This window comes from Pinus tabuliformis, chromosome 5_2, assembly GCF_031772625.1.
Source record: "Pinus tabuliformis cultivar Carrire ecotype Pingquan chromosome 5_2, CPIR1, whole genome shotgun sequence".
Taxonomy (NCBI): Eukaryota; Viridiplantae; Streptophyta; class Pinopsida; order Pinales; family Pinaceae; genus Pinus; species Pinus tabuliformis.
In genome coordinates this window covers 503,280,269-503,296,828 of record NC_142306.1, presented here as the reverse complement: position 1 = coordinate 503,296,828, position 16,560 = coordinate 503,280,269, and positions in this window count along the sequence as shown.

Below are 16,560 nucleotides of genomic sequence, written 5' to 3'. Positions count from 1 at the left end.
GTAATGTTCCACTATTGGGTCTAGTGGCTGTCATGGTTGTATGTATGGATGGAACTTTCAATTTATATAATATAACATAGCTAACACATCTTCATGCATATGTTGTTATTGTAGTTTGATTATTTTGGTTACTTTAGAAATGTATGTTGTTTAACTTACGCATTTGTGTATGAACTATTTCGTATACGATTGTATGAATCTTGTTGAAGCCGTGTTGTTGGTTTAACCCATTAATTTGGAATTTCGACTGGTTTCTAGCTTGTGATGTCATTCAACTCATTTGTTCCTTTTAGTTTATGTACTATTATAGGCTTCTAAGGGGCACAATTCCTTTTCCCCTCTGTGTGTTAGAACCTCCCCATGCATCTCTCTTGACTCGCTACAAGGTAACACACTTACTTATGATAATGATATCTTGGTTACCTCTGCGCGCTATCATAGCCAAGGCATAGATTTACCACCCACTCCCAGGACTCCTACTCCAAATGGTCTGAGATCTAGTTGGGACTTCTTAATAGGGAGATCCTCTGACATGTTGGCGAATCTAACACATTAACATTGCTGGCGCTAGAAGTAGGGCCAAATGACAAGCCGAGTCCTCAAAGTCTGTTTTGAATCTTTGCACATCTATCATGACTAACTGTTTATCCTCCGAGATGTATGTCTTCTGGAAATGAGTTTGAAATCCCGAAGGATCTCTAGAATGAATTGTCACAAAACACATATGAAGGTGAAGGCAGAAGAACCTAGCATAGACATAGAGCTATCCTTGCAAGTCTCTATTATAGGTATGGAATTTATTAGGATTACATGACCTGCTCGCTGTTCGCATCCATGCTTCGAGGGCACCTATTACAATGGTGTGCCACACTGCACGGCCAATCTATTCACTCTCTTAATCAGTTTGTTGTAGAGTTGGACCATGCGTTCCATAATTTTAACTATAAAACACACGATAAAGAAATTATGAAATCACGGAAAGCACCTGATGAATCCGTTGAGAAATTCCACAAACATTTTTGTAATCTTGCATTTCAATTTCCTGAAGATGAAATTGATTAGGAATTTCTTGATGGAAGATTTAAGTATCTTATTTGCATATCCAAAAATCCACAAATCTTAGAATCATTTGAACCCCTCCCATCATACCTTAGTGTTAGAGCTACCAAATCCAAGATGGAAAAGGTCACTGCCACAATTGACTTCCCATCCTCTTCTCATCAAACAGATATAGCTACGCAGTGCGAGGTGGGAGAAGGTGCGCACCCATCTGTTGAACTGTCACATCCTCCCACCCCACCTTCTCTGGATATTTGCATAGACTTGGCTTGCGAGCTTGATGGTTGTCACATGAAATCGTTCTCTCAGCCTCTGTCTTCTGGTTCTTTTGGTCCTCCGGATTATATTGTGTTGTGTTCTCTCATTCTGGATTCCACATATTGTGTTCATGAGGATCAAGTTGTCGATGGAGTTGATGTTGTGCAACTAACCTGCACTATTATTCATGATGAGTGCATGCGGGAATATGAAGAAGAACCCGCAGTGAAGGATGACCTCCTTCTATCTGCACCTCATTCGCTATCCTGACATCTCTTGTGATTCTTCCACTTTATATTTACCTTGTGAAAACTCACCACCTAATGTTTCTACTTTTGATCATTCACAAGACGCATCGGATGTGAGTATGTCATTACATTACGGAGAGGACACATATTTCTCTGAAAATCCATTCAATCTTTCATCTATAATTTCCATCATGATTCTTTAGATCATGAGGATGCCGATGAACATCTTGAATTTTCTGATTGTGGTTGTCGTGAACTCTTTACTCCATTTGATCACGATGCTAATTCACTCGCTGTTGATCTTTCTAAGTGATTGGCCTTTGATGGTCTATCTGCTGATGAAGTGGAAACCCATCAGGCTATCAAAAGAACTTCATCCTACGCTGATGGTTATGTCAGGACCTTGTTATCCAGAGGTTAATTCCACTTCCACTCAGAAATTTGTTGAAACACCGAAGGCTCCTCATCACTCTCCTGTGTGGATTGAAGATTAATCTCATCCACAAATTTCACTCCCTCCACCGGAATCACATGATCCCATTGCTCATGCATTGGACGAGTCATACATAATGAGCACTCTTATGAAATGTAAGTTTTCTTCTTTCTTCATGTTTTCTCGCCAGTCAAGGTTAAAAGAGTGTACATGCTTATCATTTGCGCATAGTGTGTTGCAACACCATGGTACGTCTACAAAATGTTTATCTTGTGCATTTACTCTTTTCTTTTCCGTGGATGCTTTCAAAATCCGAGTGTGTTGATCTTTACTATATTATCTTTTTTGTTTGCTAGTTTACATTCTTATCTTTCTTGTTAACCATGCCTTCACCATGGGCCAACCAATGCGCCAGTGGCTTCATTGGAAATATCACTTTACGTGAGCAGGCCCATGCATTGTTTAGCATAGGAGTAGGAGTAGTTTTTGATTTCTTGCTTTATTTTGCTTTGCTTTGCTTGCATGTTTTTCTTTTCATGCTTGTTTTTCTTTCACTTTACTTCTGCCCTTTGCTTTCTGGTTTGTTTGCTTGTTTGCACCCATAGGTTATTTTTACATGAAACTGTGTTTGGCTCTTGATACAAGACGGGAAAATATAGGAGGGCTTGTACAACTATCAACATTTGGTTATTTGTTGTTGTCTCTCTTTATGAAGAGATTTTTTTCTTCAGTCAATAATACCTTGATGGAAAACACGTTCTGTTTAGAGTGAGTCTTGGTGAAAACACAACGCTTGCACTATTAACTAGTACCACCTACTTTGATCGGTTTTTTTGGGCTAACCCTTGTCAAATCAGTCAAGTAGAGTAAGGCAAGGGGGAAACCTTAAAAATTATGTCAAAGGTATATATAACATACTTCTCTGAAGGGAAAACCTCTTCTGCTCTCAATAAGTCAAGATCCCTCTTCCGCCTCATGAAAAGTAAATAAGTGCTTATACAAAGTTGTTTGAAAATGAAAAAAATGAAGCAATGAAAAATGAATAAGGCGAAAGAAGAGAAAGGATTCGTACACAGAGAGGTGATGCAAGTAACTTCGCCAGGGTATCGTTTAGGCTTGGTGGTAGCGGAGCGGTGCTTGTGTTCCTGCGTGACTCCGCTGGGGTACTGTCGAGACCTGCTGGCAGCGGAGTAACACTAGAGATGAAACTAAAACTCTGACAGTTATATTACTTGTGCATCAATATACCCCTCATACCCAATCAAAACTTAGTTGACTTGGCTTGGTATGTGTGCTAACCGATCAAGAGAATTGTAGGGACTACATCTTTCACTCAAGCTAGTGAGGAATCCATGATGATAAAAGAATCGAACAATACTTCCTGAAGGGCTAGACTCACTTTTCACGAGACAAGGTCCATACAAAGAGCTAGAGTTCTACCAGTGTATCGCCAATGTTGTAGCGGATACAACCACCCTCCAAAATTTTGGCTCGCATGCAAATTTCAGAGCTTACTGTGGATCCTGTGATCGATCCTTCCTTAGTCACTTATTGGTAAGATGATGATCTCAAGCCCACTCCTTGATCTTAAGAGTTGTTCACGTTCTCATATTTATGCAACATGTGTCATCTTTAGGCATAGGGGTTATTGTTTGTCATGCAAAGGGAATTTTGTTCTGATTCAAGGGGAAATATTATGTGTATGGTTGCTCTCATTACATAGACATGTTTCACACTCACTTCACACATTCTTGTCATGAAGGTTGTTGCATAAAGTAGAGTGTGTCTTATATGTTCTAGATGGTATATGTTGTATCACTAAGTGTTCAAGTGTGTGATCATAGTCAAGTTCTATGACTATTTACATCAGTTTCAATGATCTCACACTTAGCTAGTTTCCTAAACAACCTAGCCTCATCCAGTGTTCCAGAAATGCACACTTCGCTTCTGTAACCCTCAAGCTTTTTCCCTTGCCTACTGGAATTGTGTAATGCACAAATACCCCAACCTCCATTGGCATCCAAAAATGCGCAATGTTTTCCTCTAGTTTCCTTCCCTAGCTAGAACTCACTGTCTTTAGAAACTATGTAATATTGTCCCTTATATGCCCAGTCTACCTTGCATTTAGAAACTATGCAAATGGGCCTCATCCCGGTAATAGTCACTGTCCGATGAAACTGCACAGATCTATCTCTTAGTGACCAAAAACAAAGATGACATGCAAGATGAATCTCAAGGAATTGAGGAGAAATACCAAGGAACAGAGTTATGACAAGAGATTAGGACCGCATGCAAAATTTGTCAGATGCATAACCATTTGGAGGGTAAGTATGGTAAGTAAAGTACATCTATTAGTGTAGCTTGAAGTACTGTTGATCATCATCATATCATTCTATCTTCAATGACATGCATGTTTTCAAGCACTGAAAGTCATTTCACGTGTTTCCTTTACATGTATTTCTCCCCTTCACTTGTTGGACCAACTATAGTCTTTGGCATGTTGATTCCTATGCCATTCTTGTGATCCAGTTATGGTAACTTCGAAGGTTTGTCTTTGTGTGTTTGGGTTGTCTAAATTATGTGAACACTCGTCACACTCACATACAAAGTCGTAAGCACTGTGGCGCAAGTGTCGTCATGGTCTTCCAAAGGTCTATCCTAAGTGTCGCACTTGTCACTTTCACCTATAGACAATCCCACAGAGGCCATGATTTTCTATGTTGTCCCGGTGGTTAGTGTCATCATGTTGTCGAAATATGATAAGTGTGTGATTACAATGTCGAAGTCATCACAAGTTCACTTGCCTCTCACAGTTGGCCATTTTCTGAAAACCTTTTGACAGAACAAATTCACTTCCCCGAACCCTGACTGAGCTACCCTACGTAGTCTCAATGTTCAGTGGTGCTGCTCTATTGTCTAGAACTGCGCAATTCTTGAGGCTGTCCCCTTGGCCAGATACACTGCGCAATCCCAGAAATGAGCAGTTGTCTTCCTTCCCAGAACTGCACAAAAATTGCCTCCATGGCAAAAAAAACTGTACATTTCTCAAGCACAGTCATCAAGCCTCCCTCTTGCTTGCTAGAAGCCTACACTGCTCTGATACCTAGGTCTGCACTATTCCCCAAAACTATACAGACATGCCCAGCTAGTCATCTGCTACCCTGTCTTGCACTGTTCTCATAAATTGAGTAGAACTTCCTAGTTGACTCTTGCTTCCTTTCCCTACACTACATCCATGATTTGTGCAGACATGTCTATTAGCTCGCTTGCTGATTGTCTTGCGGTGTCCTGGAAAACTGCGCAGTCATGTATAGAAGTTCCCCCTTGCAGCCCTGTCATGCATTGTTCCTGAAAACTATACAGAGATGCCCAACAGGTCCTTCTACAACCCTGCTCTGTCTTCCCTTTGGAAACTGCGCAGAACTACCCCACAGTCCCCTGCAGCCCTGTCTTGTCTTCCCTCTAGAAACTACGCAAAATATTCCCCCCTTAGGGTCCCATCTTGCAGTTGACATTGGTGACTTTCACTTCACAATTCAACCTCCTAGTGATCTTTGCACAATTTTTCCAGATAGTGTAGGTTGTCCCCTCAGAATGCCTCATTCCGGTCTCATCTGTGCTCTATGTTGTCTTAGTGAGTTTTCCTCCCTTCTTGTCACTTGAAACACGAGAACAATGCATTGTGTTAGACTAGGAGGTTTTGGATTTGATGTTGTCTCATCATGAGTGATTGCAGGAATAGGTACATTGATGGAACATGGAATGAAGATGAATGTGATGAAGAAGGAGCTTATGCTAGAATACTTGCTCATAGTTGAACGAATGAATGAACGAAGCACATCAAGCGGTAAGCGAAAGAAACACATGCATGGAACCATATTGCGAAGACCAAGACCATTGTTTGGTTCCAATTGATGATGTCAATTAGAGCTTAATTTAATGTCAACCCGGGAAGGTAAACTTACAAGTGCCTATCTAAAATATATAGATCTATAAAGATTCCTAATTTGTCCAAGATCTTAAAGTCCCCTTACAAGAACATATTCATTAAGATCTCTTTCAATAACTAATTAAACCTAGATCTAACAATTGTTTGAGATCTATGATTCTCTTACAAGAACATATTCTATAAGATCTCTTCCAAAATTAGATCATCTAATAAGAACTTAAAATCTGAAATGAAGTAAACCTAGATCTAATCATTGTATGAGATCTTATGGTTCTTTTACAAAAACACTTTCAAATAAGATCCTTCCAATATTAGAACATTTAATAAAACTTGAAAGCTGAAATCAAACAAAAAAAACATAAAACAAATTATACCTAAAATAAGCAAATAAGCATGCAAGTGAGGCCATGGGGGCCCTCCATAACTCCACAAGCACACCACTTAAATGGAGACTCAAATGTAGAAGCAAAATTGAAGTATGATCCTTTATTCCAAAATCTCCATTACGAAAATTTCAAGATTCTAAGGTTTACAAAAACTTCAACATTACAAAACTTCAACAATCTAAGATTCTAAGATTACAAATGGAGGAGATTTTACTCCTATTTATACAATGGGATGAGTAACAAACTCATAATGATCATCCACTAATCTCTCTTTTAGTTCCATACATCTCTCAACCATCTAGACACATAACCCCCTTTTGTCCTTGATCTTCTCCATGAGGTTTATCTCTTCAAATTCGAATTTGATCCTTCAAGGTCACATAAAGGTGTCTTGGAAGCTTCCTTGGTACCTACACATGTCACAAAAACAACCCACTTTCCATATATACAGTAAAATATATTATTTTCTAATGTTTAATCAAGAATTTCTCTCAAAAATGCTTAAAAATAAATAATATTTGGAAAATATAAATGAGACCCATTAATGGTGAATAATAGGGAAAATGGAGTGACAAGGTGGTGAATAGTGAGTGATATAATGGAAGCATAGGTGAAAAATGTATGGTAATGAGTGATATTTGCATGACATTTTTGGAACCCAACAACCATTAAAGACCCCACAACACAAAGCTATGTGGAGATGAAGACAAAGTACATCCAAATACACATCCATCACTTAACAGCACAAAAACTTGACATGGACACCTCAGTTGGCTAGTACATGTTAATAGTGTCATGTCAAGTTGTGTTATGAGTTGTCTCGACCACCTCACTACTGTGAGTCATAACTATTGTAATCAAATGTAATGTAAAGTGAAATTCCAAGTGTCATTAGTGGAATTAAAACAATCATATTTAATGTAAATATTTATATGTAATGAAGTTCAAGATTCATGAGGGTAGTCCAAGATTCAAAGGGAAATGTCAAGGGTCACCCCACCCTTTTCTATATATAGAACCTCATAACTCATAGAATAGGCTTTTGGGAGCCAAGATTTTTCTAGGAATTACTTAGAGAAGGGCTTAGAGAGTATTGTGACGAGCCTTGGCTTCACCACAATGCAGAGTGAGTACATATCTTTGGAGGAGTAGGTGGTGTTAATTACAACGTTCCATTATTGGGGCTAGTGGCTGTGGAGCGATAAAAAGGTGTCTTTTTAACTCCTAATTACCTTCACATTAATTATCAACCCAGGGACGACTTTTTATTCCAAGAGTGTACTCAGTCTGAGGCGGCTATTTATTCAAGAGTAATGTTTTGCAGTATAGTGCTTAAAATCCAAAAGTAAATGAATGCTTGAAAAAGAAATCTAACAATAACATAAACTCAAATGCTATGAAATCCAGCTATTCACTCAGCAAACATCAATTGAGGATACAGTAGCAATAACTCATTCCTATAGAGATTGATGCAATTGAAAAGGCACTCAAAAGAAAGAGCATCAAACTGGGAACTAGACAACATATGTCAATGTTCACTACAGTCTCAGACCTTCTACACACCAAAGCAAAGATAATGCGAATAACAAGAAATGGAACATCGTCTACTTTTATAAATAGGATTGAAAAACAAAACTCTATCCTTGTTTAACTGATATAAATTAAATCAAGCATAAATAAGATCCACAATCTGAGAACTTAGGCAGCGATAGCCAATGTCCTTTACAGTTGTTGATCTCTCACACCATACTAAAGAAATAAATTGAAAATGATAAATCAATAATGCTGCTAACAGAAATGGAATAAACACACTTGCTGTAATAACAATTAAAAGGCAAAAACAAATCCTTGCAAAAAAGGAAAAACAACTAAATCTATTGGAAAACTGAACAACAAAGCTAATGAAATAAAAATACGCAACAACTACAGATGTAATTGAATCAACAACCTCAACCCAGCAGCATGAACATTAATCGCATTTATTGAAGCAACAACAATTGCAGTTATAATTGAATAGTAACATAATTGAACAACAATTGAAATTACAAATGAACATCAATTAAATGCATCACAGTCTTAATCAGACAACGCAGTATTAGATTAGAATTAAGAGCAGGACAATTCAAGTTATAATTAATAATTTTGTCACTACGCAATCCAATTATGATTTCACAATTTTGCAAAATGTTCATAAACAAAAGATTGCTGAATAACACAATTTGAAGAAATGAGAAGGAAACCAAACCATCACACGAAAGAAATAGAAAAGATAAAATACAACAACAACATACTCCACCAGAGGCTGGGCCCTTAGTCGCCAGCGGATGCTGCTGGGCTACTTCAGATTAAAAGAATGAACAACAACTCCCAAATCAGGTATTAATCATTAAATGGTAAAATCATTACAACAGTAGCAGCTTTGAGACTTACAGCTTGAAATAATCCTTTCTTCCTCCTATCCTATCATGAATTCTTAATTCTAAATCTCTAATTCTAAATCCTCAATTCCATCATTTTTCCATCCCCAAATCATCCCCATCTCTGATCTCTGTTTTCATTTAAATAGAGAGAGATCAGAGAGAAGTTACAATAAAGATAAGTACAACATAATTTCTATTACAAAATTAGATTGTTTCCAACCAATTGATCAACAAGAAGATATATTTCCTTTCAACAAGAGCAAGACGAATTTGGCTCTGCAGCTGAGATTTGGAGGACGACCGCAACAACAAATCTGAGAAAATTGTGCTAAAAAAACCCTGCGTTTCTCTCAGTACAAGCTGAATTTGGGCAAGCCATTCTTTGATCAAAGTTAATTGGGTCCGTTCTAGACAAAACCATGTTTCAGATTTTCCATATTCTGCTTCATTTGCTCAGAATCTCAACTGCAAAACTGTCACTTCTTATTCCAGCGCATTTCTGAGTTGGCACTTTTAATGATCAAATCTTCAATCTGGAAATTATCTTGAAGGCTAAAAATGGTGAATAATGTTATAACCAATTTATTAAACTTTCATTGATAAAATCATGCATAATCATCAATTTATTAGAAATAAAGGAGAATAAATAATATTTTTACATAAGAGCATAAATCATTATGAAATGGATTTAAATAATAAATTATAATAAATGACATGATAAAGAAGAGTAAAAATGGATGAAATAAGTGTTACAAAGTGGTCGTATTCACGGCCCAACATACCCCCACATCGAATATATTGCATGTCCTCATGCAACCCAAAGACAAAACCCATGTGTTAACCAAGCAATAAAAAATTTGTTCATCCTAGCTCATGAAATGGATAGAACAAAAGAATGCTTCCTTAATTAATGAATATTCAATTTTAGCAATCTTGATAAAGGCATAACAATGAAGTTGCAGAAAAATATGATATAAGTGACATCAACCTTCATTAACCATTTTCCAAAAACTACAAACCAGATTTTGTTGAAATGTTGCATGTAAATTTGTAATATATGAATGCCTCTATGATCCAAAAATCAGATCGTTTTGATGCACGGATCATGAGATATAAACAAAATGGCTGTAGGTGAGGGTGCATGATTTCCGAATGAACCAATTTATTTTGAAATTATAAGGGTATGTGTATTTTAATGATACATCTGTATTATCCAGAAATCACAAGAATTGAGTTCATAGTTTTAAAAATATGTGGAAATAAATTTCTGCACGGAAATTGTATGCCTTAAATGAGGAAGAAAGTAGAAAACATCCATCACGCGTAGCAATTCCTCCCCCTCTCTGAAGAATTAGCATGCCCTCATGCGATGCTAGAAAACAAATAGAGGTGGTTGCTACCATCTGTTGAATTCTATGCCTGGTGTAAAACAACATGGAATAAGGGAGGTGTTGAGAATGAATAAGAATAGCAATGGATAATAAAGAATATTAATAACATGGTCATAAGAAAGAAATGAAGAAAAGCAACACTCCCCCACACTGGAAGATGATATGATGCTGAAAAATGGAAAGTGGTAAAGATGTAGAATGAAGGATGATAAATAATGCTTAAAATGGATTTTCATTAAATTCTCCTAAATTCGTAATAAATTAGAAAATTATGCTATTTTACCTCAATTTTTACCTCCAAAAAGAAAAATGTGGAATGACTTATATGTATTGGCAGTTGTTGAAGCTGATGTAGGCAGAGTTGGTGCTGAAAGTGATGCAAAAGATGGAACCCAGGTAAGCACATAATGTCTGAATAATTGTTCACGTTCGCGAGTTTCTCGAGCCTATTCGATTAATTGCAATAGTGTGGTCATGCTGTAAATAGAATTCTACCCATACCTGTTGTTTTCCTTTAAACAAAGCACTATTTTGCATACAATGTTCTTGAATCCATAGTGTTAGTTTTGAATAGCAACAGATAAGATGCATGCCAAAATTTCAATTAGAAAAACTTTTGTATACATGCAATACTGATATTTTGTCAAATCAACAAGTTATCGCAGAGTGCAGTAATCATATCACATGCAATCCCATAATGCATACATTCTCCCCTCCAATTGAAAAATGGATCCCATGACCATAAAGCATATGAAAGGTGTTGTGTTGATGACAAGGCAAGGGAATGAACAATACAACAGTAAATGAAGCAGAGTACACATATCAATGATAGGACAGCGGGAGTTATGGTTATAGTGAGAGCAGAGTGTGTAAAGATAGTTATGAATAAGAGATAGGACGCTTTGGATTGATGATAAGTTATGAAAAAGAGAAAAAGGACAGCAATGTGCTAAAGAGATGCTTGACTGACAACATTCTAGCTGAAAATGATGCGATTGATCTGAAAACAATTTCTCATGCATAAAGGTTCAAAACAGGGAAAATTGAGGAAATAACTTCTCTGATAAAAAGAAAAAATAAGAAAAGGGTATTATAGTAATAATTGATGATAAGATATAAATTCAATACCATAAGCAAAGCCTCTGCTACCAGTAGGCGTCCATAGCCTCGGCAGGGTTACTTTTTAACCCATATGAGCCAGGATCCTCAATTTATAAATGGAGAGTTACAATGTTGTTCTACAGAAGAGATCAATGTGCTGGCGTGGTAACCAGATAACCACACTGCCATTCACTGGGATGTAGCAAAAGTGATCAGGCCGGCTCGTGATGATATCTCCCGTTCTAAGGATATTTGGCTATCCAATGGATCATAACCCTGGTGTGGTGGCCATAATGGGAATGTCACTTTGTTACAACCTTATGAACATGGTAGGTTGGCTCGTAATGAGACCCCCTATCCTCCGTCTGCGAACAAAATTTTGTTATTATTACACATTTTTATGATAAAAAGAGGGAGGCTCAGTACTCCTTAAGAGCAGGGATGGTGGAAGAAGTTGAACATGTCAATAGAAAAATATACCCATAATCTCATTTATTACAGACAGAGAAGATTATAATCTAGAAGGGTGGAACCAGCATGGTATTAAGATGATCAATCAATATCATGTTCAACAGAAAACAATGCAGTAAAGTAGTATATAAATAATTGTGTCCCTTTTGAAAATAATCTATCATCAAGGAGCTGTCTTGTTAAAAATCATAACGTGAATGATATTAACTCGCTTCAATAGAATCCATAATTCTTGTCCTCATAAAAATAGTGTACTTCATGCCATGAAGGGGAATCAGTAAAATGTGGTTGAGATGAACTAGGAATAATCCCACAAGAGGAAGAAAAGGTTGCTCTCAAAAATACTCCCAAAGGGTTGCTCTTTCGAAGGAATAGCAAAAACACTCAAAAAGTGGTGTTCCGTGTAGGGAACAACAAAGGAAATGCACACCAAAAAGCAAAAATACACATAAAAAAGTGTGAAAATGTAAATTCCATTCATTTGGAAAAAGGAACAGCAAAAACTAAAAGTGTTGTTCCTTTAGAAAATGAACAACAAAAACGCAAGTGTTGTTCCTTTAGAAAAGGAACAACAAAAATGAAAAGTGTCGTTCCTTTGGAAAAGGAACAACAAAAATGAAAAGTGTCGTTCCTTTGGAAAAGGAATAGCAAAAATGCAAGTGTCGTTCCTTTGGAAAAGGAACACCAAAAATGAAAAGTGTCGTTCCTTTGGAAAAGGAACAGCAAAAACGCAAGCGTTGTTCCTTTGGAAAAGGAACAACAAAAATGAAAAGTGTTGTTCATTTGGAAAATGAACAACAAAAATGCAAGTGTCGTTCCTTTGGAAAAGGAACAACAAAAATGAAAAGTGTCGTTCATTTGGAAAAGGAACAGCAAAAATGCAGGTGTCGTTCCTTTAGAAAAGGAACAACAAAAATGAAAAAGTGTCGTTCCTTTGGAAAAGGAACAGCAAAAACGAAAAGTGTCGTTCGTTTGGAAAATGAACGACAAAAATGAAAAGTGCAGAAGTGTTGTTCCTTTCGAAAAGGAACAACAAAACGTGAAAGTGCAGAAGTGCTGTTCCATTTCGAAAAGGAACAACAAAACGTGCTGCTCTATTTCGAAAATGAACAGCAAAACGTGAAAAAGGAACAGCAAAATGGACAATCATAAAATGCAAGCATGCAAAAAAACAAATTAGCTGTTCATGGCATTGATGCTGAAGATATGTTACAATTTGAATGAAGCAACACCTGAAACACAAAATATAAGAGAAATCAGAAAGGAAACAACATTTTATTAAAAAAAACAGTATGTAAATAAGTAAATTAAGTTACAACAACTATGATGTTATGTAAAAAAAAATGATCTCTTTGAAAAATGTTTTGGCAACAGTGACAAGATATGAATCTTGAAATGGAAATCAATTCTTCATTTCTTATATTATGAATCCGTTGGGTAATGAGTTAGATGAAATTCCTTTGTTTCATTTAAAATTTCTTTCAAAAATTACTCATCCATAATTTGACCTTCTTTATTTTCCCAAGACCTGCAAAAAACGAGTATCTACCTGCAATAAAACGTTAAATCATGGAGAAAGAGAGGTGTGAGGGCTCCCTTAATCCAAGAATTATGCAAAAAACTAACAAGTAGTTACTCTGTAGAACAAATTCACAGAGAAAATAACAAAGTAAAATTTATTTGTTACCTGCGGGAGAGCAGTGGCCAATCATGCTAACCTGCAGAGTTTTAATCACAACTTCTTTGTTTTTCATCGAAATTGAGTGATTCCAAAGCCAAATGAGAGCTAATTCAAAGTTTTATCTCCAGTAGAAATAGGTTGTAAAGATTCAATGATATGATATGTCAATTTTAGTTAGAACAACCTGCATAATAGAGTCATTTTCGATTATCCGGCTTAGACCAACAGTTGATATTTCAAGCGTAACTTTTTCGTTTGATGTCAGATTCAAATGATTCAAATTGGAAATGAAAATAGATTCATTTATTTATCTCCAATGTAAACAGGTTTTGAATACAAGAAGAATTGATAGACCAAATATTGTAAAGAACAGCAGGAAAGGCAGAGTTTTAAGAGTGCTGATTTACGATAGATAGTCAGTATTTTGATCATAACTTTCCCATACGATATCAAAAATGAGTGATTCCAATTGCATTGGAAACTAGATTCATAGGGGAAGCTACCATAGAAACAGGTTTTAAAAATTCATTCATTTAGGCCTCCAAAAACTGACTGTCCCAACTCTGTTCCTGAGTTGCCCGCTAGACACCCTGTCAATGTTTTGGTTCTAACTTTTTCATTTCAAATTCAAATTGGGTTGGAAAGTAGACATCAAGGGATAATTGTTATAGAAATAGGTTTTAAAAATATTCCCTTTTGGTCCCTCAAAAAATGACTGCCCCGACTATTTTTGTAAAAATTCCATCAAGCCCACAAGCCAAAAAAATATGATATTGAAGCATTTTTCAAATTGGTGATAAAAGTGAATATGAGTGTTTTTAGAGCTATTATTTCCATTATAAGTCATCTACATACACAAATGAATTAAAAAAATTATCACCAATGTTGATTTGCATAACATATTGCAACAAAAAACAACTAATTTTACATAAAACAACAAAATGCATTTATTTATTCCCTTATTTATTTTATTTTCTACACTAACCTATTTTGATTTGAAAAATGAATATGACTACGTATATGAGTACTTCCAGTGGAGCCATTTTCGAAATAAGGCTTCACGTATGCACATACCCAAATTTTAAAAATGCATGTTGATAAAACTTAGGGTATGAGAAGCCAACTTCCCTTGAAAAGATGGTATCAAAAATTGTTGAAGTATGGAGTGATGATGCAAACACGTGATGGAGTGAAACCAATCTTCAATATATCCGTTACTTTCTTGATTTCCCATCATACCATGAAGTTCTTGAGCTTTTAAAATGGTTTGTTGGTGCAACCTAAAAGAAACCCTATTTTCTTCCATAGCTTCTACAATTTTTGAATTTGAAACATTCTAAATCTCCTTGTAAGTTTTCTCTAATGGCACATATGAGATAGAATGGGTGGGAAGGTTTGGTAAATTTGGCAGTTCAACACTGTAAACATGTTGTATTGGTTTATTATGGTGAGGGTGTGGAATTAGTTGAGCAGGAAAATGTGTAAGGAATGGAGCATTGTGATGATGTGGTTGTTTGGGTTGAGTGGATGAATTTGATATGCAAGTAGGATGTTGTGGAAGAGCTGGTGGAGAATATGGAGAATGTGCTTGTGCTACAAGATGAGGGAGAGTAGTCATGCAATCATAAGGTGAACCATGCCAAACTTGTAGATAAGATTGGTGGTTATATTGAAATTGACATGGCTGCCCTAGAACATGAGTATTCCATAATGGATTATGCAAGTAAGAGAATGGAGAAGAAGTGTTTCGAACCATACCTGTAGGCCATGATTTCCATGGTTTTGACCTTGCTGTGGCTTCCTCACCTCTTTGATATGATACTTCCATCCTAGATAAGGAAGAGTAACCATCTATGGTATGCTCCTTTTGGTCATGAGTGAAAAACACTTCATCAAATTCTTGATTTTTATGAACCTGCAAAGCATCCAATTTTGAATTTAGAGAGGTAATAAAATCAACTTTAAAATTTTCAAGTATATCATTGATTTTAGCTCTTATGTCTCCTATTCTTGTAGCAGATTTGGAAAAGAAAGAACAAACATCTCTAGAATTCTTACCAGCCTTGGAGATTCCTCTTGAATACCTTATGCACAACTCACAAAAATCATCATATGATAACTGAAAAACATCACCTTTTCCTATCAGATTTAAGAGTTCTAAAAATTTATCTTTGATTCCTTTAAGAAGGAGTGTTTTTAAGATCTCTTTTTTCAAATGCTTATATTTTGATTTTTGAAGGTTGTATTGAAATCGATCTACATAGTCCTCCAAGCTTTCATCTTCCCCTTGTATCATACCGAAAATATCTTTATTGGATTTGCAATAGTCTTGGTACTTTTTCAAGAATATGTTCTTCATGTCCTCCCATGCTTGGATACAATTCCCACCTAGGCTCATGAACCACCGAAGAGCTGCTCCTTTTAGAGTAAGAGGAAACACTTTCAATCTTTGATCGTTAGTGTAATAATCATATCCTCTACAAAGTATTTCAAACTCAAATAAGAATGTATCTGGATCTTCATTTGTCAAGCCATGAAAATTTGATAGAGACAATGGGGGAATTATGTGCATTTGTGTCACTCCTCCTAGATCTTTAATAGGAAATTCAAAAGTAAAAATGTGATCCATTTCTTACCATAATAGAAGATGTTCTTCATGTGTTTCTTCGAGGCTCATTCTTCAAATTTTCCTGTCAATTGGTTAGTGAAATGGGTGGTGGTTACATCACCACTCGAGAGAAATCATGAGATTTGTTTTTCAAAATTTCTATTTTTTTTTTCTTTTAAGTCATTCACACAAAAATGCAAACATCTATTTCTACCCTAGGTTCTTTAATAGTCCTGCTGAAAAGTGAGCGGGGGAGCAGGGATTTTACATGCTTCGTACGTAGGTTCTCACCTTCCGTTTTCAATACCCAATTCTTTCCTAACAGACACTCATTGGATGCACACTACTCTTTTAAAAATGGCTACACTCTCGCCGGCAACGGTGCCAAAATGTGGAGCGATAAAAATGTGTCTTTTTAACTCCTAATTACCTTCACATTAATTATCAACCTAGGGACGAATTTTTATTCCTAGAGTGTACTCAATCTGAGGCGACTATTTATTCAAGAGTAATGTTTTGCAGTATAGTGCTTAAAATCCAAAAGTAAATAAATGC